The sequence below is a fragment of the Paramormyrops kingsleyae genome, chromosome 3 (assembly GCF_048594095.1).
Source record: "Paramormyrops kingsleyae isolate MSU_618 chromosome 3, PKINGS_0.4, whole genome shotgun sequence".
NCBI lineage: Eukaryota > Metazoa > Chordata > Actinopteri > Osteoglossiformes > Mormyridae > Paramormyrops > Paramormyrops kingsleyae.
In genome coordinates, this window is record NC_132799.1 from 11660091 (window position 1) to 11677924 (window position 17834).

The window sequence follows — 17834 nt, forward strand, 5'->3', positions numbered from 1 at the left end:
GCCCTACGTTATATTACATTCCTCAACCAGACACACCAGGAGAGCTGTAATCATTGGTCCATATTTATTTCATTTAAAAATCCAAGAATTAAATAAGCAAATAAGTTCAGTACTTTATCACAGCATGCTGCCTGCAGATGAACAGGTAATGCACAGCCTGACATAGGTCTACTTATTATGAACTATGCAACAGGAACTTACAATGAACACTGATTCCCACTCACGGACTGGCTTCATGATGAAAGAACTGAAAATCCCCAGTACAGATTCTAGCAGCTAAATACACAGTGGTGTGATCTGAGCTGGCATGAATAATGCGATAGGCCACAGTAGCAGAGGAACTGTTACTGTGGTAAAGGGCTTTTATAACACCTCTGCATGAAAAACTGTAGGAGTGGCAGTAAAGCTGTGGACGATTCTGGCAGTTTAGGATAGTGCACATTTACTGAAGAACACATGCTGGATTCTTAAAACGCTGTTAGTGCAAAGATTAATCATATGGCCGAAATATGATGAACCCAAGAATAATGTATAATTATCTTCACAGATTATGGATTATGAATACTAGTTTAATCAAATATTACATATCTCATGGGGAAAGACTGCATAATTTCATTCTCAATAGACATAAAATTTCCTTTGTAATTTTTAAGACACTTCATTTCGTTGTAGTAATAACTGTTTCAACTTTAAATGCATATAGTTGCATAAAAGCTTTTTTTGATCATGTAATAATTACAAAATAATAGGGAAAGGTCTGTAGGCATAAATGACATCTGAATTTTTATCATTTCTTTCTATCTGTGCTGTGGTGATTAATGTGAATTGAGAGGTTTGCAGTGAACAGGAGTGAGTAAGGTGTGGGAAAAAATTTAAATGGATATATACGGGTATGATTATGAAGGAATGTTGGATTTAGTAATGAAAGTGTTGGAATGGTACTGTAAGTATTTGTGTGCCTCTGTGTGGATCATTTTTGAGATGGTATGAAGCTGTGTTGTTACAAGGATTGTATCGAGTGCTCTGGGGATATGGAAAGGCTTTCGATACCACAGAATAATGTCCAAATGCTTGATTAGAATGAATATGGTGTTTTCAAATTAAGAGGAAAAAACCCATCTTGAATGCAGCAGAAGCTAGTTGTAGAAGCTATAAATAGTTATATTTTGCAGATTTTAACCTTCATTTATTGCATGCAGGTACTATATTTGTTCATGAGTTGTACTTGAGTAGTAACTGACATACTAAGTTACTCGTACTGTAATGTTACCGTAATGTTTTCCTAGATTGGACCTACACCAGTCACACGTTTGTGAAAAAGCAAACACGAGACCCGGGTTGGCAGCTTTGGTCAGACCAAAACTAGGGGCCCTATGAACACAGAATTTCTAGAAGTTACATTTATGAATATAAAATAATATGATAATGTAAATAACAGCAACATGCCTGTTACTTGCATTACGACAGTATAGACAAAGTTGCCCCCCGTCCCGGCTGTAATGAATTATTCCTACTTTCGGAAATCACGCTACTCCGCTCTCTTTTCACACCCGAGTCTAGCGGTACCTGCTGCTTCACTGCCAAGCAAATCCCCCAACCTGATTGGTAAGTTTTACCACTGGAACCTTGCGCTTACAGTAGCATATTTTTGACCTTCAGTTACTTTTAATTCCTTCTTGTTTCGTTCTTGGCCCAAATGGCGCACTTTTTAGGGGCCATCCAATCCATGTTAGCCTAGAGTCCCCAGAGAAGTCAAGCAGCCCCTGACAGAATAGACATCTTTGTTGCATGTGTGCAGGTGTAGATTATTCCAAAATATTAATTATTCTAGAGCTGGACAGGATACATATAAGTAGGTGTATTAGCATGTGTTTAGATGGCGTTATGACTGGATTGACTTGGTCCGTTCTGATTACAGAACTCTTTCTGCCTTGACTGTAATCCTATCTGTCTTTAGTCCAGCACTGGTACCAGTAGCAGGTCATTCCACCCTGGGTCACAGTTATAACACAGTCTGAGGGGTCAAAGAATGAACCTTCTGCACAATGGTCACCAAATAATACTATAAGCCGCATATTTCGGATAAAATTCCTAACTGACGTAGGCCAGTGGAGTCAGTAAACTGCATTACTTCAGAAGTAAATACTGACGCTGAACTATCTTAATTTTCCAGCAAAATATTTCCAACCATGGTTGTCCTTGCTGGCAGCAATGATATAAACTGCTCAGATAAAACGTTAGAACTTTTCTGGTCCTTTAGGAATATTCTGTAGAGGGGATGTACCCTAGAATAGGCTGTATTCAATAAACCCCTAGTTAGAGACATGGTTTTCATGAAAAAGCGTAGGCTTTATTAATATCAGGCATGTTTTTTGGGCTGGTTTTTACCAGAGGAATGGTCTCTCGCCTAATTCACAGAGATCAATAGTGTTATCAAAGAACACAGCAAGCAGACTGTCTGCCTGACTACGGTACTCAGAGCACTACCCGTGCCTCAGCAAGTCGGTCATAAAGGGAATATCTTCCGTCCTCTAGTTCTTATCAATAACCTACGATGTTTAGAAAAGACCATGCTACAAATTTCACAATCATTTTGATTGTTATATAACTGAGTACCACCTGTATTAAATGTCAGAAGCTCCACTAGCAGGTATTCTGTAAAAATGTAATTACCATTACTCAGTCAAACAAAAGCTCCTAATTAAGTTAATATATATTGCTCACTATTAAGTGTTCACTGCCTGGGTAATGAAACTGTTTGACAGTATGACTAGTGACATCTGTTCTGACCCCTGCCTGCTGATTGAAGTCTTGTAAAGACCAACAGATATCATACCTTAGTTGAAGCCTGATCTGATGGCTTTACTTACTGTATTTACACAAAGCCCATCTGACTCAGCCATATGAATTCTGTATACATGTGTTTCTCAAGCCAGCCCTTGCAGACCGCCTAATTCCCTGGAAGCTGGGAGAGAGCAAAAATATGGACCTTCTCCCTCCATGTCCACCACTCTATGATCACAGTGTACCCAGCTTCTAATGGCTACTTCCAGCAGGATAACATGCCATGTCACAAAGCCCATATCATTTCAGACTGGTTTCTTGAGCATGACAGCGAGTTCGCTGCACTCAAATGACCTCCACAGACACCAGATCTCCATCCAGTAGAGCAGCTGTGGGATGTGATGGGATGGGAGACTCCCACCATGAAGGTACAGCTGACAAATCTGCAATGACTGTAACATATAATAATTAAGGCAGTTCTGAAGGCATAGGAGGTCCTACCAGGAACTACAATAGCAACGTGTACCTAATAAAGTGACCAGTGCGTATGTGTTTTTAACAATTATGGACTGGTCTCAAATGTCCTCATTGCTCAAGAATCCTTGAGAATATACTGTAGTTGCCACCCAATAGCAAACTAAGCTGGACACTAATAAAAAACAGTACTTGAAAAATCTAGCTTCGGCCCGATCTATAGCACTGAAACTACTTAAATTAACCGGCCTCTGAGACAGGGAATGCAAGAGTGCTATGCTACTAGATCTGGGTTCCACTTATGATACTATCAGCCATTCAATTCCGTTAAATAGGCTGCAGTGTGGTTGGTCCATCCAGAAGCATCCTTAGGTGTTCCATCAACTCTTTAAACTATCATCACCAATATGTTCAGATACCTAACAGCTGCACTGCATAATCGGTATCTTGGGTGAAACATCGTTGCTGGGATCATTGCTGAAACCTTTATTGTTCTTACTTTAAATGCTGTGCCTAGGAGGGATAATATAAAACCTTAAAACTAACTTTCATTCATATGCTGATGACATAAATATACCTCTCAATTGCACCACATGGCCATTCGTCCCTGATCTCCCTACTAAACTGTGTTAGGAAAGTAAAGACATTGATGAATGATAATTATCTGTCTCTAAATACAGATACAACTTGGAATGGAAAAAAGTAATTTATTCTGAGGTCTTACGATTAATTTTCACTGAATCAGCTTTTATCCTATAGGTGCAATTTTCGATATATTTCTGTCATCTGCTTTTCATATTTACTCCAGATTTAGGACGTGCTTCACACAACCATAAAACCTTTCAAATTAATACACACATTTATATGTATCACAACGGACTATTGTTAAGCCATGTCAAAAATGAAGCTGGAATTATTGTAGGAGTGAATATGGCCATATTGCACCTCTTCAAATATCTCACCACTCACTTTCCTGACTGAACGTTCAGCCATCGCTTATTTAACTGAACCAATCAAAAGTTATTATCCAGAGGGTACATAAGGTCATGGAATGCAGGCCTGCTAACAATTCTTCATATAAATAAAAAGACTTCTGTTTGAACAGCCTTCAGCCAAAGAGCTCCTACAATATGGAACAATCTGCCAGCATGTGTGAGGGATGTTGCCTTGAGCTCAGAATTTCAGACCAGACTGAAGACCTATCACTTCGGCTTAACCAATCATAAATATGGCTGCTGGCACACGTCACCGTTTCATCTTTGTTTTTGCTTTGTCGGTCACATATCAGCAACCGACCCACCGTTTCACTCCCCTGTCCAAGTTCATACCATGTATATAGCAGATCACAGGCAGAGCTACTGGTTAGTAGATGACTGAGAATGACTGAGGACTAGTTACTGTAGCTGAAGGGCCACATACGGCAAGACAGAAGATAGCACTACCCAAACACATACACTATTGTTTGACCTACTTTTCAATACCGTGTCTCCTGTACCAGATAAGTGGCTGGAGGATGAATGCGCAAATCATATTACTGCAAACATGCTTAATGCTTGTTTATGAAATATTAAGAATGTGTTGAATTATACCAGAAGGGGGCACTGTGTAATAATGCATAAATGATACAACGCCTAAACACTTCAGCATAAAAGTATTTTAAAAGAAAAGCACACGTAAATGAATGTATATAAAATACGGCTGATATTTAAGTAGTTGGAGGTCATCCTTCCAAAAATGTTAAGCAACTGATATCAAAATTATGGATTTTTCTGTTCAAAGAATGCCCCCACGGAGGAAACACAGCAGATGATTATGTTCATATGGTTCAGATATGAGAAACATGTCAGGGATATACGCAGAGTTATAAATGTGCTGTATATTATCTATTCTGATTCATCAACGCCGTATTCTCCAGTGGAACACATCAGACACGTATGTGTTCTCAAATCGTATTTTTCTCAGTGACCTCCGAGCAGGATTCTCTCTGGGGCTATACATTCAATCTGTTCAACAAGGTAAAGCTAACACAGCCTTTAGCCACATTCCAAAATCAAATATCATAAATGTGCTGCAATGACTCCCAATTCACAACAGGGGAAAAAAATGGAGCAAGAGTCTGCAACTACACTTCTGTTCATGATGATGCCTTCAATATCATGACGAGATCTGCAAGTGCTTTCCAACCTGTTGAAGACAATTGACTGGCTTCATTCCTTTTTGTTGCAATGATGATACTTAATTGTCCTAGGGCTGATATTATTTCAGCACAACAAAACAGCAAGCTATCTTGATTTTTTTTTTTTTCCTGACATCACTTTTCTGGTTTATCAGAAGCAACAAAGAGACACCCTACTGAGCGTAATGCCTAGTATACTCTGTTTCCCACCATTACTAAATATATCACCCTTAAAAGTAGTACTATTTTGATAACTTCAATCAGCAAGGCCTACCTTATAAGAAAAGGAATGAAGGGAAAAGGTACTTCTGGGAACAAAACTGCAATCCACAAGAGAAACATTCCCCGTGCAGTCAGAGGCTATGGAGAAACATAGGAACTGAGCTGGGGGGGTTGGGGGAGGCTTTCAGACAGAACTCCTCCATAGTGTCTTCCTCAGTGTATACCGATTATAATGCGTCTTTGAAAAAAAAACAACACTACATTTGAAGACACTTTTATAATTAATGAATGAAGCCGAACTACCAAATACAAAAAATAATACACCAAAATACATCAATTACATTTAGGAACTGCAGAAATATTTTCCCTTGGTACAATTATTTGAATTCTTTTCCCACTGTAGCTTTTTCTTTTGATTTGAAAGTCTTTGCTGATATTACTTGAGTGACAGATTGCCATCACTTTATCTGTCCCTGTTTATTCTTCATGACAGCTAGTGTTCCCATGACTGCAGGGCTTGCTGATGTTGTGGAGCATACAGGTGTTCATTCCCCGGCTTAGGGAAGCTTTTCTTTCAGGTCTCCCTGAACCACAACTGGTGATGGCCCAATTCTCTCCTCTCTGTTAGATACGCCAGCATATGAGACGGGCAGCATTCCAGAAAAGATCACAGAATGAGCCCATATTGCAACTCCCGCTTCATTTGCAGCTAGAGCGTTTGCCCTTTGTGAAAGACATTTTGTGTCTTAAATGACCTGCAGTTTGCTGTGATTGGTCTCTCTCTTCCCCTCTGTACATTTGGGCTCAGTCCAGCTCTCATTTAAATCCAATTGAAAGGCTCTTGCTGGAACTGCTGAAGTGATTCTTAATCTCCCCTGAAATCTGTGTTGTTCTATGCCTTCTAAATAGGCATATAATTGGACTGGAATGAGAAACAGCCATATTTCTGTTTATGTAACTGTATTTTGGAGCCATGACAGTATAACTATCCCCTGTTGAGATGAAAGGGCACAGAAAACACGAGTCCTGTACTGTGCTGGTGACGTAGTGTTTAGGAAGCAACGCTTCACCTTAGCAATTACCTCTGCGTGAAGGAACATGCTTCAATTTATGTAGCAATTCTTCGTTTATGATAGGTAATATTAAAGAAACGAACTGTTGCCCTGGTAGAAAGTGCACGGCAGTCTTGCCACAAAAATTTCTGAAGAATTTCCAAGTGCCGAAAGGGACTGAATCCACAGCAGGTAAAAACGCAAAAAAAAAAAAAAAACTCAGAAATCCCATATAGTGTGAAAAATCTGCTGCGCAGCATCTGCTTTGCTCTTCCAGAAGAGCTCAGTCTTGGACATGGAATCTGAAATAGTTCTTACCACTGACTCCAGGGCATGGTATTACTGTTTCATTACAGGGTTGTGATGCATGAAATTAACAGGTGTTCAGTTAACCCTAACCTGCTAGCCTAGAACTTGGATCTAAATTAAACAGTTTGTTTATTGCATCCAAAACGAATGCATGGCCGATTATGCTGACTCCTGTGACTGACTCGCAAGGCACTCAACAGGCCCTGACCGCCACCTCTCCCAGGAAGACCCTAATGACTCACCCACCACGAGGAAGACGGCACTTGCCTTTTTGAGTCAGGAATGCATTACAGATTAAATACATTAGAGTTTAAACAGGGCTGGGTTATCATTAACAGTGTGCAGAGACGCATTATGCAAAGAAATTTAGTTGTGCTGTTCTATTAACTGGCAAGAAAAATACATAATGAATGAAAAACACCAATGGCAATGTGCTGACAGATATTCCAAGCAATTGGTTGTCTGTTTCAAGGACCAGTATTTAATTAGCTGCCCATCTCAGCAAAATGGCAGACCCCTCCCCTGATAAAGACACCAGTTTCACACAGTCATGGGAATCACCTGAAACCTGTCCTGTTTATGCTATGGATGACAGCACTCTGCTAGTTTTTGGACCGGGAGCTTCCCATAGGACCATTTTGTTTTGTTTCATTAAGACAATTCCAAATTTACTGCTTACATTACAACCCAATGCCCAAAGCACAGTAATAAACATCCATTAATTACTTATTAAATCACGGGAAAAAGGAATCATTGAAGCGTTGTCTTGGTTATTATGTATGTTTTTACAGGTCCTTGACAAAAATAAAAATAAAAAAGATTATAAAGATGATGTTTTCTTGAAGATTTATTTAAGGGATTAAGTTGTAAGCAAATCTGATTGCTTAGTTTGTGAGGACATGAGGACAGAGGTGGAAAGTTCAGGTTCAGGAAATACAAATGCAGAGGTGGAAAGTTCAGGTTCAGAAAGTACAAATGCAGACCAAGATTTTGTTTCAACCAACTAGTTGTGTACTCTGTGACTGTGACTCTTTATGCTGAACTAGTTGGTTGAAACAAAATCTTGGTCTGCATTTGTACTTCCTGAACCTGAACTTTCCACCTCTGCATTTGTACTTCCTGAACCTGAACTTTCCACCTCTGCTTTTGTACATGGAATTCTGGTCTAAGAGAGGGGGCAGGGGTGTAGCTAGAAATTCTGGATCCCCTGTAAAAATGTCACCTTGGGCCCCCCACCTGGGTTGCTACTTGAAATCTGAATAAATATGGGTCCCTCACGGTAGATAGTATTTACTGAGTGTGAGTGTGTGTGTGTGTGTGGGGGGGGGGGGGGGGGGTCCCACACCCACAGTAAAATTTGCAGAGAAGAGGTATAATGTTTCCTGAGCAAACACATTATAAATTTTCATATTCATATAGAGTGTCTGCCAGGGAATGCATGCCCTTCTGACACCCCCAGGAGGGGGTTTTATAGTTTTTAGCTTTTAGTCAGTGGATGCAAATTCAACCTTTCACCTTCCTGATAATCGGTTTGATATACCTGGTAGCCTTGCTTATTCAAAAGTCAAACCTTAACTTGAAATAGGTTCTTGTTATTAATATTTAGGCAAACATTCTGATTTAACACAGTCACTTTGTATGTTTATAGAAGAGGATTAGAACACTATCCAACAGCAATTGTCTGCATGCTGAAACTCCATTTGACAATGTTCAGGTCTTTTGTCTATGGAACTGTTTAAGTGGAACATTGCCATGGACACCCTTCATAACAAAGACACTCACTTTTTCATGTCAGGTTCATTGAATTGCCCTAAATATGTACAAATTAATTTAAATAACAACAATTAACATCTTTCCTGTCTTAAAACGGTATATTCTGTTTCTCACATACTCTTAACTTGATACTGAGCAATTGGTTTCCTAATATAAGTACCTCTAGTTGGATGTTACACCATTTTGTTGCAGTCAAAAAAATCCTCACAAAAATTTGTAATTCAACAGTATATATATATATATATTGAGTTTAAAGAAAGTTGCAGTTTAACCCTTTCAAGCAAGGCTGTACAGTAATTACAATATATATGAGGGGTACACCTTCTCCCCAGTATTCAGACGTGCTCAGAATATCCCCCCAGTATATATTATAATTACGACCTTGGTCTCCCCCCCAGTGTCGACTACATGGCTGCAGTCTTGCCTTCACGCATGGTGCCACCTTGGTGGACAAACCAATTTTAGGTAAATGTACGACATTGCTGAGCACTAGTTTTGTGGAAAAGCACAGTTGAGCATTTGCCTATGCACCCATGTCAATACTGCCTATAAAAACCAGTATACAGTAACTTAGCAAAACAGCACTTAAGACGTGATGTCACCAAGAACGCTGAGACATCACTATGATTTTTTTTGCCAAAGGAAAATGTTAATACATTAAAATGAACAAATAGACTTAGGAACACAAGTTGATTTTTCAGCAGTTGTCCTCTATTTAACCATTTTTACTTATTTGTCTGAATATGTGGACAGTTCCATAACCTTTCAATAAAACTGAAATAAAGAAAATGTGACTTTGAATACATTTCTGAGTAACAGAAAACATACATAAACACCTTTTTTTCATTCATGAAAGTCGTAACTAAAAATATTAGTCGTAATTATTTTACTTTGTACCTGGTCAGCTGAGGTCTGGCTACAAGGAAGTTCTTTCACTATAACCATACTTTATTATCAATAACATACAGTTGCATTCTTGTCCAGACCTTTGTGCCTGATCTGATACTCAGTTGTAGACCTTTCCATAACGCAATGATCTTTCTGTTTTTCCTGTAAGTTACCCTTGTGTTGTAGCTGAAATCACTGGCTTTTGCTTTCATTTCTCTCCATCCATTTATTAAATTAAATCCCCATTCTATCCTACCATGCCTATATTGCATGGTCTTGGATATTTAATATGCATAGATATATTTTTCTGGGGAATCTGCCATAAGCATAATGCAGCTATTAAGGTGTAACTGCCACCTCCACCAGTAATAATGTATGATGTTTAGACAGCAACAAGTCATCAGTGAAGGTTAGCAATCGGTATTCCACACTGCAACAGCCAGGCAGCATGTGCACTCTTTACATGTTAAAGGCTCAGCTCCATATCAAAGCAGGTTTTAGAATCGTTTTGCTTCCCAAAGTAAATACAACTTTTCAACATCTATATCTACAGCAGAAATCATTCAGCATATTTAAAGAAAGACTACACTGTCTCAGGATGTAATCTAAATACAGTAAAATAAGCACAAATGACAAAACATAATGGTTTGACAACAGCTGAACATTAAAATTATGACTTACTGTATTTGTCCAAATAATACAATACACTTCTGTCCATCCGTCCATCCTGTCACGCCCTGCCTCACGCCCCTCTTCTTCTCTCCTCTTTCTTGCTTAGTCTTACCTCTCGTTACAGCCCTCATGTGGATCACTCCAGGTGCTTCTCATCTGCTCCCACATGTGCCCTGATAAAACGCCCTTCAGTCTAGAGCTCCCCAGTCTGGTCATTGAAGTAGTATGTGCTCTGGTGCTTTCTGTTCGAACCACACATGGTCGGCCTTTTGTTTGCCCTGTTCCTGTGTCCTTAATAAACCCCTTATTAGTTTGCCTTCATGCCTGCTCTTGCCTCCTTAAGCGTCGGAACGTGACACATCCATCCATCCATCCATCCTTTATTTGCCACTTATTCAGGGTTGGGTTGCGGGGGTAACAGTCTAAGCAGGGAGTTCAATACACTAAAGTAAAAAAATGTATGACACATCCATACAACAACAAAAATTGAACCTTTGAAAAGGTTAAAACTGATGCTAAGCAACAAAAGAAATGCACATCACACTAATTATGTATTGCCCTGTTAATCTAAAGATACATGTTTTACACATCACCTCACTACAGCTCCACTTTCATCCCATCAACGATCAGAAAGCCAGGGAAACCACTCAGGGATGACTCACATCCCGATCTGCTTCTTCTTACTCAGAGACTTTATGTAAGACCATGAGCTGAGGGGCAGAAGAAAACAAACTCCAACGAAATCACTTTATATGTGGGGAGCTTATCCATTACAGTGCGAAGAGAAGGTCCTGCATCCACTGTCTACTGCAGAAAGAGATGAGTAAGCAATAACTAAATTTAAGACCCTATCATTGGTCACGCGGCACTTTCAGACCGATCATTTTCTAAAACCTCCTTTGTTAAACATGCAATTATTAAAAGATGTCCTGCAAAGTGCAAGTCTATCTATACACAGTGAATCATTAACGGCGAATGTCTGGCTTTTCCACACAAAAAAACATTGACAATAGAGAATTTTCTGGCTATATAATACAGGTGAAGAACAGTTCCATCCATCCATCCATCCATCCATTTTCTGTACTTGCTTGTCCTATTCACGGTTGCATACTACATTCTGCAAAATTCTAAAGTGTGCAACCCAGGAACGCTACGCTGCCCCACAAGGCCGCGGGATCCGCAACCAGACACAAAACAATGTTGCTCACTCATTTTTGTCAAGATGACAGAGGACGTGACATTGCGGTACACAATTAAGTAGAAAACAATGATTACACAAGTTGATTCGAATAAGAATTTTTTCACTGACTGTTTTTAATAGTCTAACTTTTGCAGAGGTCAGGCTACATCATCGGTAAACATCCGGGTCGGGTCATATGCAAGATGGCGACTGCAGTGTGTCCGAATGCATGCATACAATTTTCATTCATAATTATATCATGTACTGCATTAAAGGCTGAATAGTGGGCTTCTGACAGAAATTCAGTACCTACTTTGTGAGTATGCAGTTTTGGATGCACCATTATTGTAGGGTTCAGGCTGAGTATAGGCCATAGTTAACTGGCTTTGTAGACTCATTAAGATGCAGAGTCATTTAAGCCCGAGGGATTTCATGAATATTCATCACCTACATTTCAAGGGAACAAATTAAAAATTTCCAATAGAGGTTATAAAATTACAACTGAACAATCGAGTCTTGGCTGTTTGAATAACTTAAGGAAAACCATATTGTCACCTGAATACCTTAACCTCAGCACCTATACCTAAGTGTATAGTGCTATTTTATGGGATTACATCTACAGGAATGTGTGGAAAATTTGTAGTATTTAATGTATGCACAATGCAATGTTAATTGTATTTTTTCCAACATTTACTCAGGCCTGCTTAGTCGCCTTCCTATGTACCATAATGGCATCCAATGTTCATAAAATACATAAACAAGGTACAAGCAAACTTTTGTTCAGCATTTTTACACACTCTTTATAGTTATCTTCTTTAATTTGTATGATTATTTTCAGCACACCAAAGAACAATCAATACACTAAAGAACAAGCAACTTAAGTTACTATCCTTATTATTTAACTCTTGGTATGCTAAACTTCAGCAGATGCATTGCAACTATGGAAACAGGAACTACTCTCAGTACGTGTCTGGGCAACAGGCAGCCATTATTTCTGCTGGAACTGTTTGCGATACAGCGATTCTAGCTAATGAAAAGGTACAGAAGCATTACCAGATGGATGATAATTTGAAGTCATTAACTATTAGAACCACGCCAGCACAAACCCTCCATCTTATTTAACATTGCAGCTACAATGTTTAGAGCCTTGTTCAAAGGACATAGGAAACTATGAAACATTTAAGGCTTTTCTTTAAATAAAGGGATACATTGATTGATTGCTTGTTTCACAGTCATGATCCCGTTGAAGCTTGCCTTGTCCAACACTTGTTTAGCTGAGTAGTAGCAGCCATTTTTCTGGTCTCCATGCATCGGCTTTCTCACAAACATTTAACAGACATTCTAAACAACTGCGAGACAGCACAATGACCATGGACGTGTTCTACCCAGAACTATGTAGCTGGCTATGCTGTGTAATTGAGGTCAACACTTTGCCTGGCAAGTTTCCAACTCAAGAAGTTGGAAGAGAGCCAAGGGAAGAAAAAAAAACAGGAAGATGGCAGTATTTCTAACTGGAGCCTTATACAAAAGAAAGTGTCGACATGATTAACATTTTAAATTATTTATTAGGGGTCTAAGCACCAGCAGTGCTGGATCCCTTTTGTTTTTATGAATTGTGTTTCGTCCCTTTTCATTCTTTGTTTGAAGCTCAAAAAGTGAGGAAAATCAAATGTCTGTCTGCGGTCCCCAAAGAGCTTATGAAGTAAAACGCAGTTGTCAAGATTATGACATTGATATACAAATGATATACAAGACAAATGTAACATTTTTATTCTATTATCACTATCATTATCATGTCTTTATTAGTTGTGCCTGAAGGAGGCATATAAATTTGACTGGAGTTACTGGGAGGAATTGTGTGGTTCACTGCTCTGTGCCGCTGGTGTTGATTCAGCTGGAGTCCACACAGCCCTGACAGGCAATTGACAGCCTCTGTCAGTAACTGCAGGGTTATAATCATGACTCAATAAAGCCAGGAAATCGGTTGAAACAGAAAACACACATTCTGCCTGAATGACACTGAGTGGAGCAGAGTTAGACCTTGGGAGGCTTGCCTAGAAGCTGATTTATGGTTAAGGAGTCCAGTCACTCCAGGCATTAAAGAGAAATGTGCAAATGCATTTGGAGTGTGTTAACTGGAAACAGAAGCTCCACATGCAGACATGTTGGGAGCAAGAGGGGCAGATAAAGTATTAGAACGCCGTCAAAGCGTTCACTTTCTCATTATGCCGGAGAAGCCGAGGGAGGATTGTGTGAAAAGAACCTGTTGGTTTTTTTTTTGCCCAGACTTCTGTACTAAGCCTGGCGTTTTTGCATCTGTACGAGCTGAACTCTTCCAGGTTGTTGAGGGCCGCAAGGACCTCGTTAAGGAAGAAAGTGGCGCGGTGCGAGGCTCCTTCCAGCCCTCGCACGCTACTTCAAGCCCCCTCCAGCGTGTCCCACATTTGTTGTTCACTTTGTACAGCAGGAAAAAGTACATCAGATGCAAAATATTTCTGAAGTTTCTATCATCATAAAACATTATCAAATAAAAAAAAAATTGTTTAATGGGAAAAAACAGCATTGCACAGCAATGTCCTGTAATTACAGAAAAGAGGGCTAGTAAAAACAACCATGCATAGAACCCAAAGTATATGCCCCAATCTGGAAACAAAAAAAGTACACAATGCGCTCTGTACAAAGGTTATGTGTCGGCAAGTTAGCTGTATGTGAGAAAAGCAACTGCACAATTTTATTTGAACTTTAGGTCATAAACTTGTTTGACTCTATGTGTAAAATCCAAAATAATTCCAGATGTATTTCTCAGAAATAGGAAGCGAAAAGAATGAACATTCTAAATGTTCATGTTCTCTACTTATTTACCTTGTTGTAAATATCAGATTAGCTAAGTGACATTTATGTATGAGGCTTTATTTGTGGCCTGGAATCCCAGCAGTGAGATACTATAAAAATATGCTTGATGAAAAAAGAGCATACAGTAATGCATCATTGTTCATGTCCTGGCGGTCACAGTCTGAGAGAATGCGGTGCGTGTATCCATGGCTGAAACCAGTCATGGGGGGCCTTTCTCTGGGCCCTGCCCTTTCCCAGCCCTTCTCAACAGCAGGAGCGAGTGAGAAGCTGGGGTTAGGAGGCCACAGACTGGCTGGGAGGGGGCTCAAATGACAACTCATAGGACAGATATAGGACAGCAGGAAAACGCTCTTCTGCCATGGAAAACAAACCTTCCCTTGGGCACCAGTACTCCCTTCAATTGGAAATTCTCTTGCAATCTGGATTCAGTCCATGAGACATGAATGGCCTCAATTGTGAATGATTACAATGCTGAACTTAATAACGATTGTCAAGCTAAAAATGAGATTAATTTTTGCAGGTTGAAACTGAAAAACACAAGAATCTGCACAAATCTTACATGTCAGGTTAGTAAGGAAAGAATGCTGTTATAATAGCAATAATGATACAGCTAATATAATTTCCCATAAATCCTAAATAATGCAATGAAACATAAATATTCCCCAAGATATATGAATAGAATGAATAATATGGAAAAGCAGTTTTTCAGCATAAGTCATTATGACCTAGAGCAGGGGTGCCCAACTCCAGTCCTGGGGGGCCGGAGCCCTGTGTAGCTTAGTTCTTTCCCTGTTCCACCATAAATGATTCAGCTCAAGAGCTGTGTGGTAATTAGCACAAGGAGTTGAATCAGGTGTGTTAAATGAGGGGAAACCCAAAAATGTGCAGGGCGGCTCTAGCCCTCCAGGACTGGAGTTGGGCACCCCTGGTCTAGATGTATAATGATAAATTGAATGGTGGGTTAATCTTTTTTGAAGAAACATATAAATACATATATCATATGAAAGATTTGCACTGATGGGTCTCCATTATGGGTATCTTTTAAACTCTATAAGAAGTATGTGTTGGTTAATAATTACTTCTTATGTTTAGCTGGTTTAAAATTCTAATAATGACATGGCCTTAACAGTATATAACATGGTCAGAGTTTGAAATGTCAATCAGTGGATTTCCAGATGCTGACTGATGGCAAACAAGCTTCTGTGTTTCAATATAGGGCCCTAACAGAGTGTGGATCACAAGATGACTGTTAAGGGCCAAACTGCAATCCTACTTAATGTGAACATCGCAGCATTACAGGTCTAAATGATTCCTTACTGAGCAATTACTCTTCTAACATCAGTAACTGTATGGACCATTACCAGAAAGGACTATTAGGTTTTCATTGCAATAATATTTCTGGGGATGATACAATCATCAATACAATGACTGTGTTCCTGTGTGTGACAAAGTATAACATGACAAATTTGTACCTGCTTGAATAAGTGTTAATTCCACTAATACAACTATCTTCCAGTGATTCCAGTGGCCCCCGTGGAACCTTGTATCCTCTGTCTGTCATGCTTCCCCTCTCCAGTGTCAGTCCTGGCACCCAGCTCTCCTCCTATGGACGTGTTAAACAGAAACACTCAGGCTCCTCTTGGCACTTGCCGCCTCATTCCCTCCTCTCCAGTGTTCGGCCTTATCAGTGACACTCTCAGCTCAAGCCTCTCCAGTTATTCTGAAACGTGGTATTTATGTAGCAGAGCTCCTGGTGTTACTTCATGCCAGACCCACCTGAAACCACTATGGTCAGCCTCTGGATGATGCTCTGCACACAAAAAAAGATATTTTAAAAACGGTCATGCATTTTAGTTCAGAAATCAGCTCAGCACAAATTAGAAAACAAGAACCAACCTGACCAGCAAAGGGTTCCAAAGTCAGTAACAAAATTTTTCCAAAATAGGGCCTTTACCATACAGTTATTTATTTATTTTTTGGCTATGATGGCTATTTTGTATCTAATGCAAACCCTTCCTAAGACATTATGTTCCAATAAGCTGTAGTTCAGTGGCCTTGTGGTTAAAGGGTCCACCCTGACACCAGAAAGCTGCGGGTTCAATTTCAGGCCAAGTAAAACCATAGACTTTAAAAGCAGTACCCATTTACCTCCCTTTGGCACTAACCAGCATGGATTAAGGAGATGGCATGGCAATGAACAGCTTCTTTTTTACTTCAAATTAAACCATTTCACACCACAGAAATCAGGTTTGGACTCAATGAGACACACAGTTGGTCAAAGATTCCATGTTTCTATTTTGTCTTTAAAGTCCATATTGCTGGCTTAGAGATGAAACTGTAGTCTGTAGAGCTTTAAATATTATTTATTGGAATATGTTTTATACTGTATAGTCTAGCACTGTAAGCCTGTACTGACAGCCCATTCTTTGAGATGTAGAATATAGCATAAGTAAATAAAGGAAAAATCTGTTTAAACTGTGGGAATAACAGTCTTTAATTATGCAATTTTTATGCAATAAAAAGTTTTCTGTATTTTACAGACTGTATATAGGGATGCAAATGGGAAAGGAATCAGTGGGAGAAAGAAGTATTGAGACACTAGTTACTGCTGATACATCATAATGAGGGTGCAGACCTCAGGGTGCAGACCTCAGTGGTAATTTATTTATCGGCTTTAAAAAAGGGAAAAGCTCAAAGGAACTGTTGCTCTCTGCCCTTCTGAGTGCACACATATAAATATTTTTCAGAAATAATGGTCTCCCTGCAGCTATGGTATATTAATCTGTATTATGAAAGAATTGTGCTGTTATGCACATTACAGTATATGAGCATGGGGCTGACATGCAAGTGACTGGAGAGACTTACAGAAGAGTTTGTATCATACATGCATCATACACAAAAATTTTTAGACAAATAACTGCTTTTCACAATGCATTTGTTTGTGCATAAATACAACAAACCAGTTTATTTTAAACATACATGTGTGTTTATTTCAAATGCATATTCTAGAAGTGGTATGTAAAAAAAGGGTGTTATGTAGGGCAGTTATCTGTGTAAATGGCAGTTGCAGGAGTTGCTACTAAAATTAAACCATGTTAAACATGTTTTATTGCATCTCACTATGTCTAAATGTGAAAATCTGGTTCTTTGCCACTAAAAAAATGACTAAATATGGAGTCTGCGAGAGCTCTGTTTTCCATTAGGGTGATGTAAGTAGCCAAGTCAGCCTCCACAGCCAGAATCCAAAAACATCCCTGTCTCTGGCCTAATTGAAGATTTATCGTTTCTGATGATGAAGTCAACTAACCAAGCTTATTTCTTAAGTGACTAAGGAGCTGGTTCCCAGAACGATAACCCCCTTTTTTTTAAAATAAATGTTAAGTACTGTACATCTGTGTAAACCCCCAAAAAAAAAAAGATTACATGTATGAAAACATGGGGTCTGGGTATG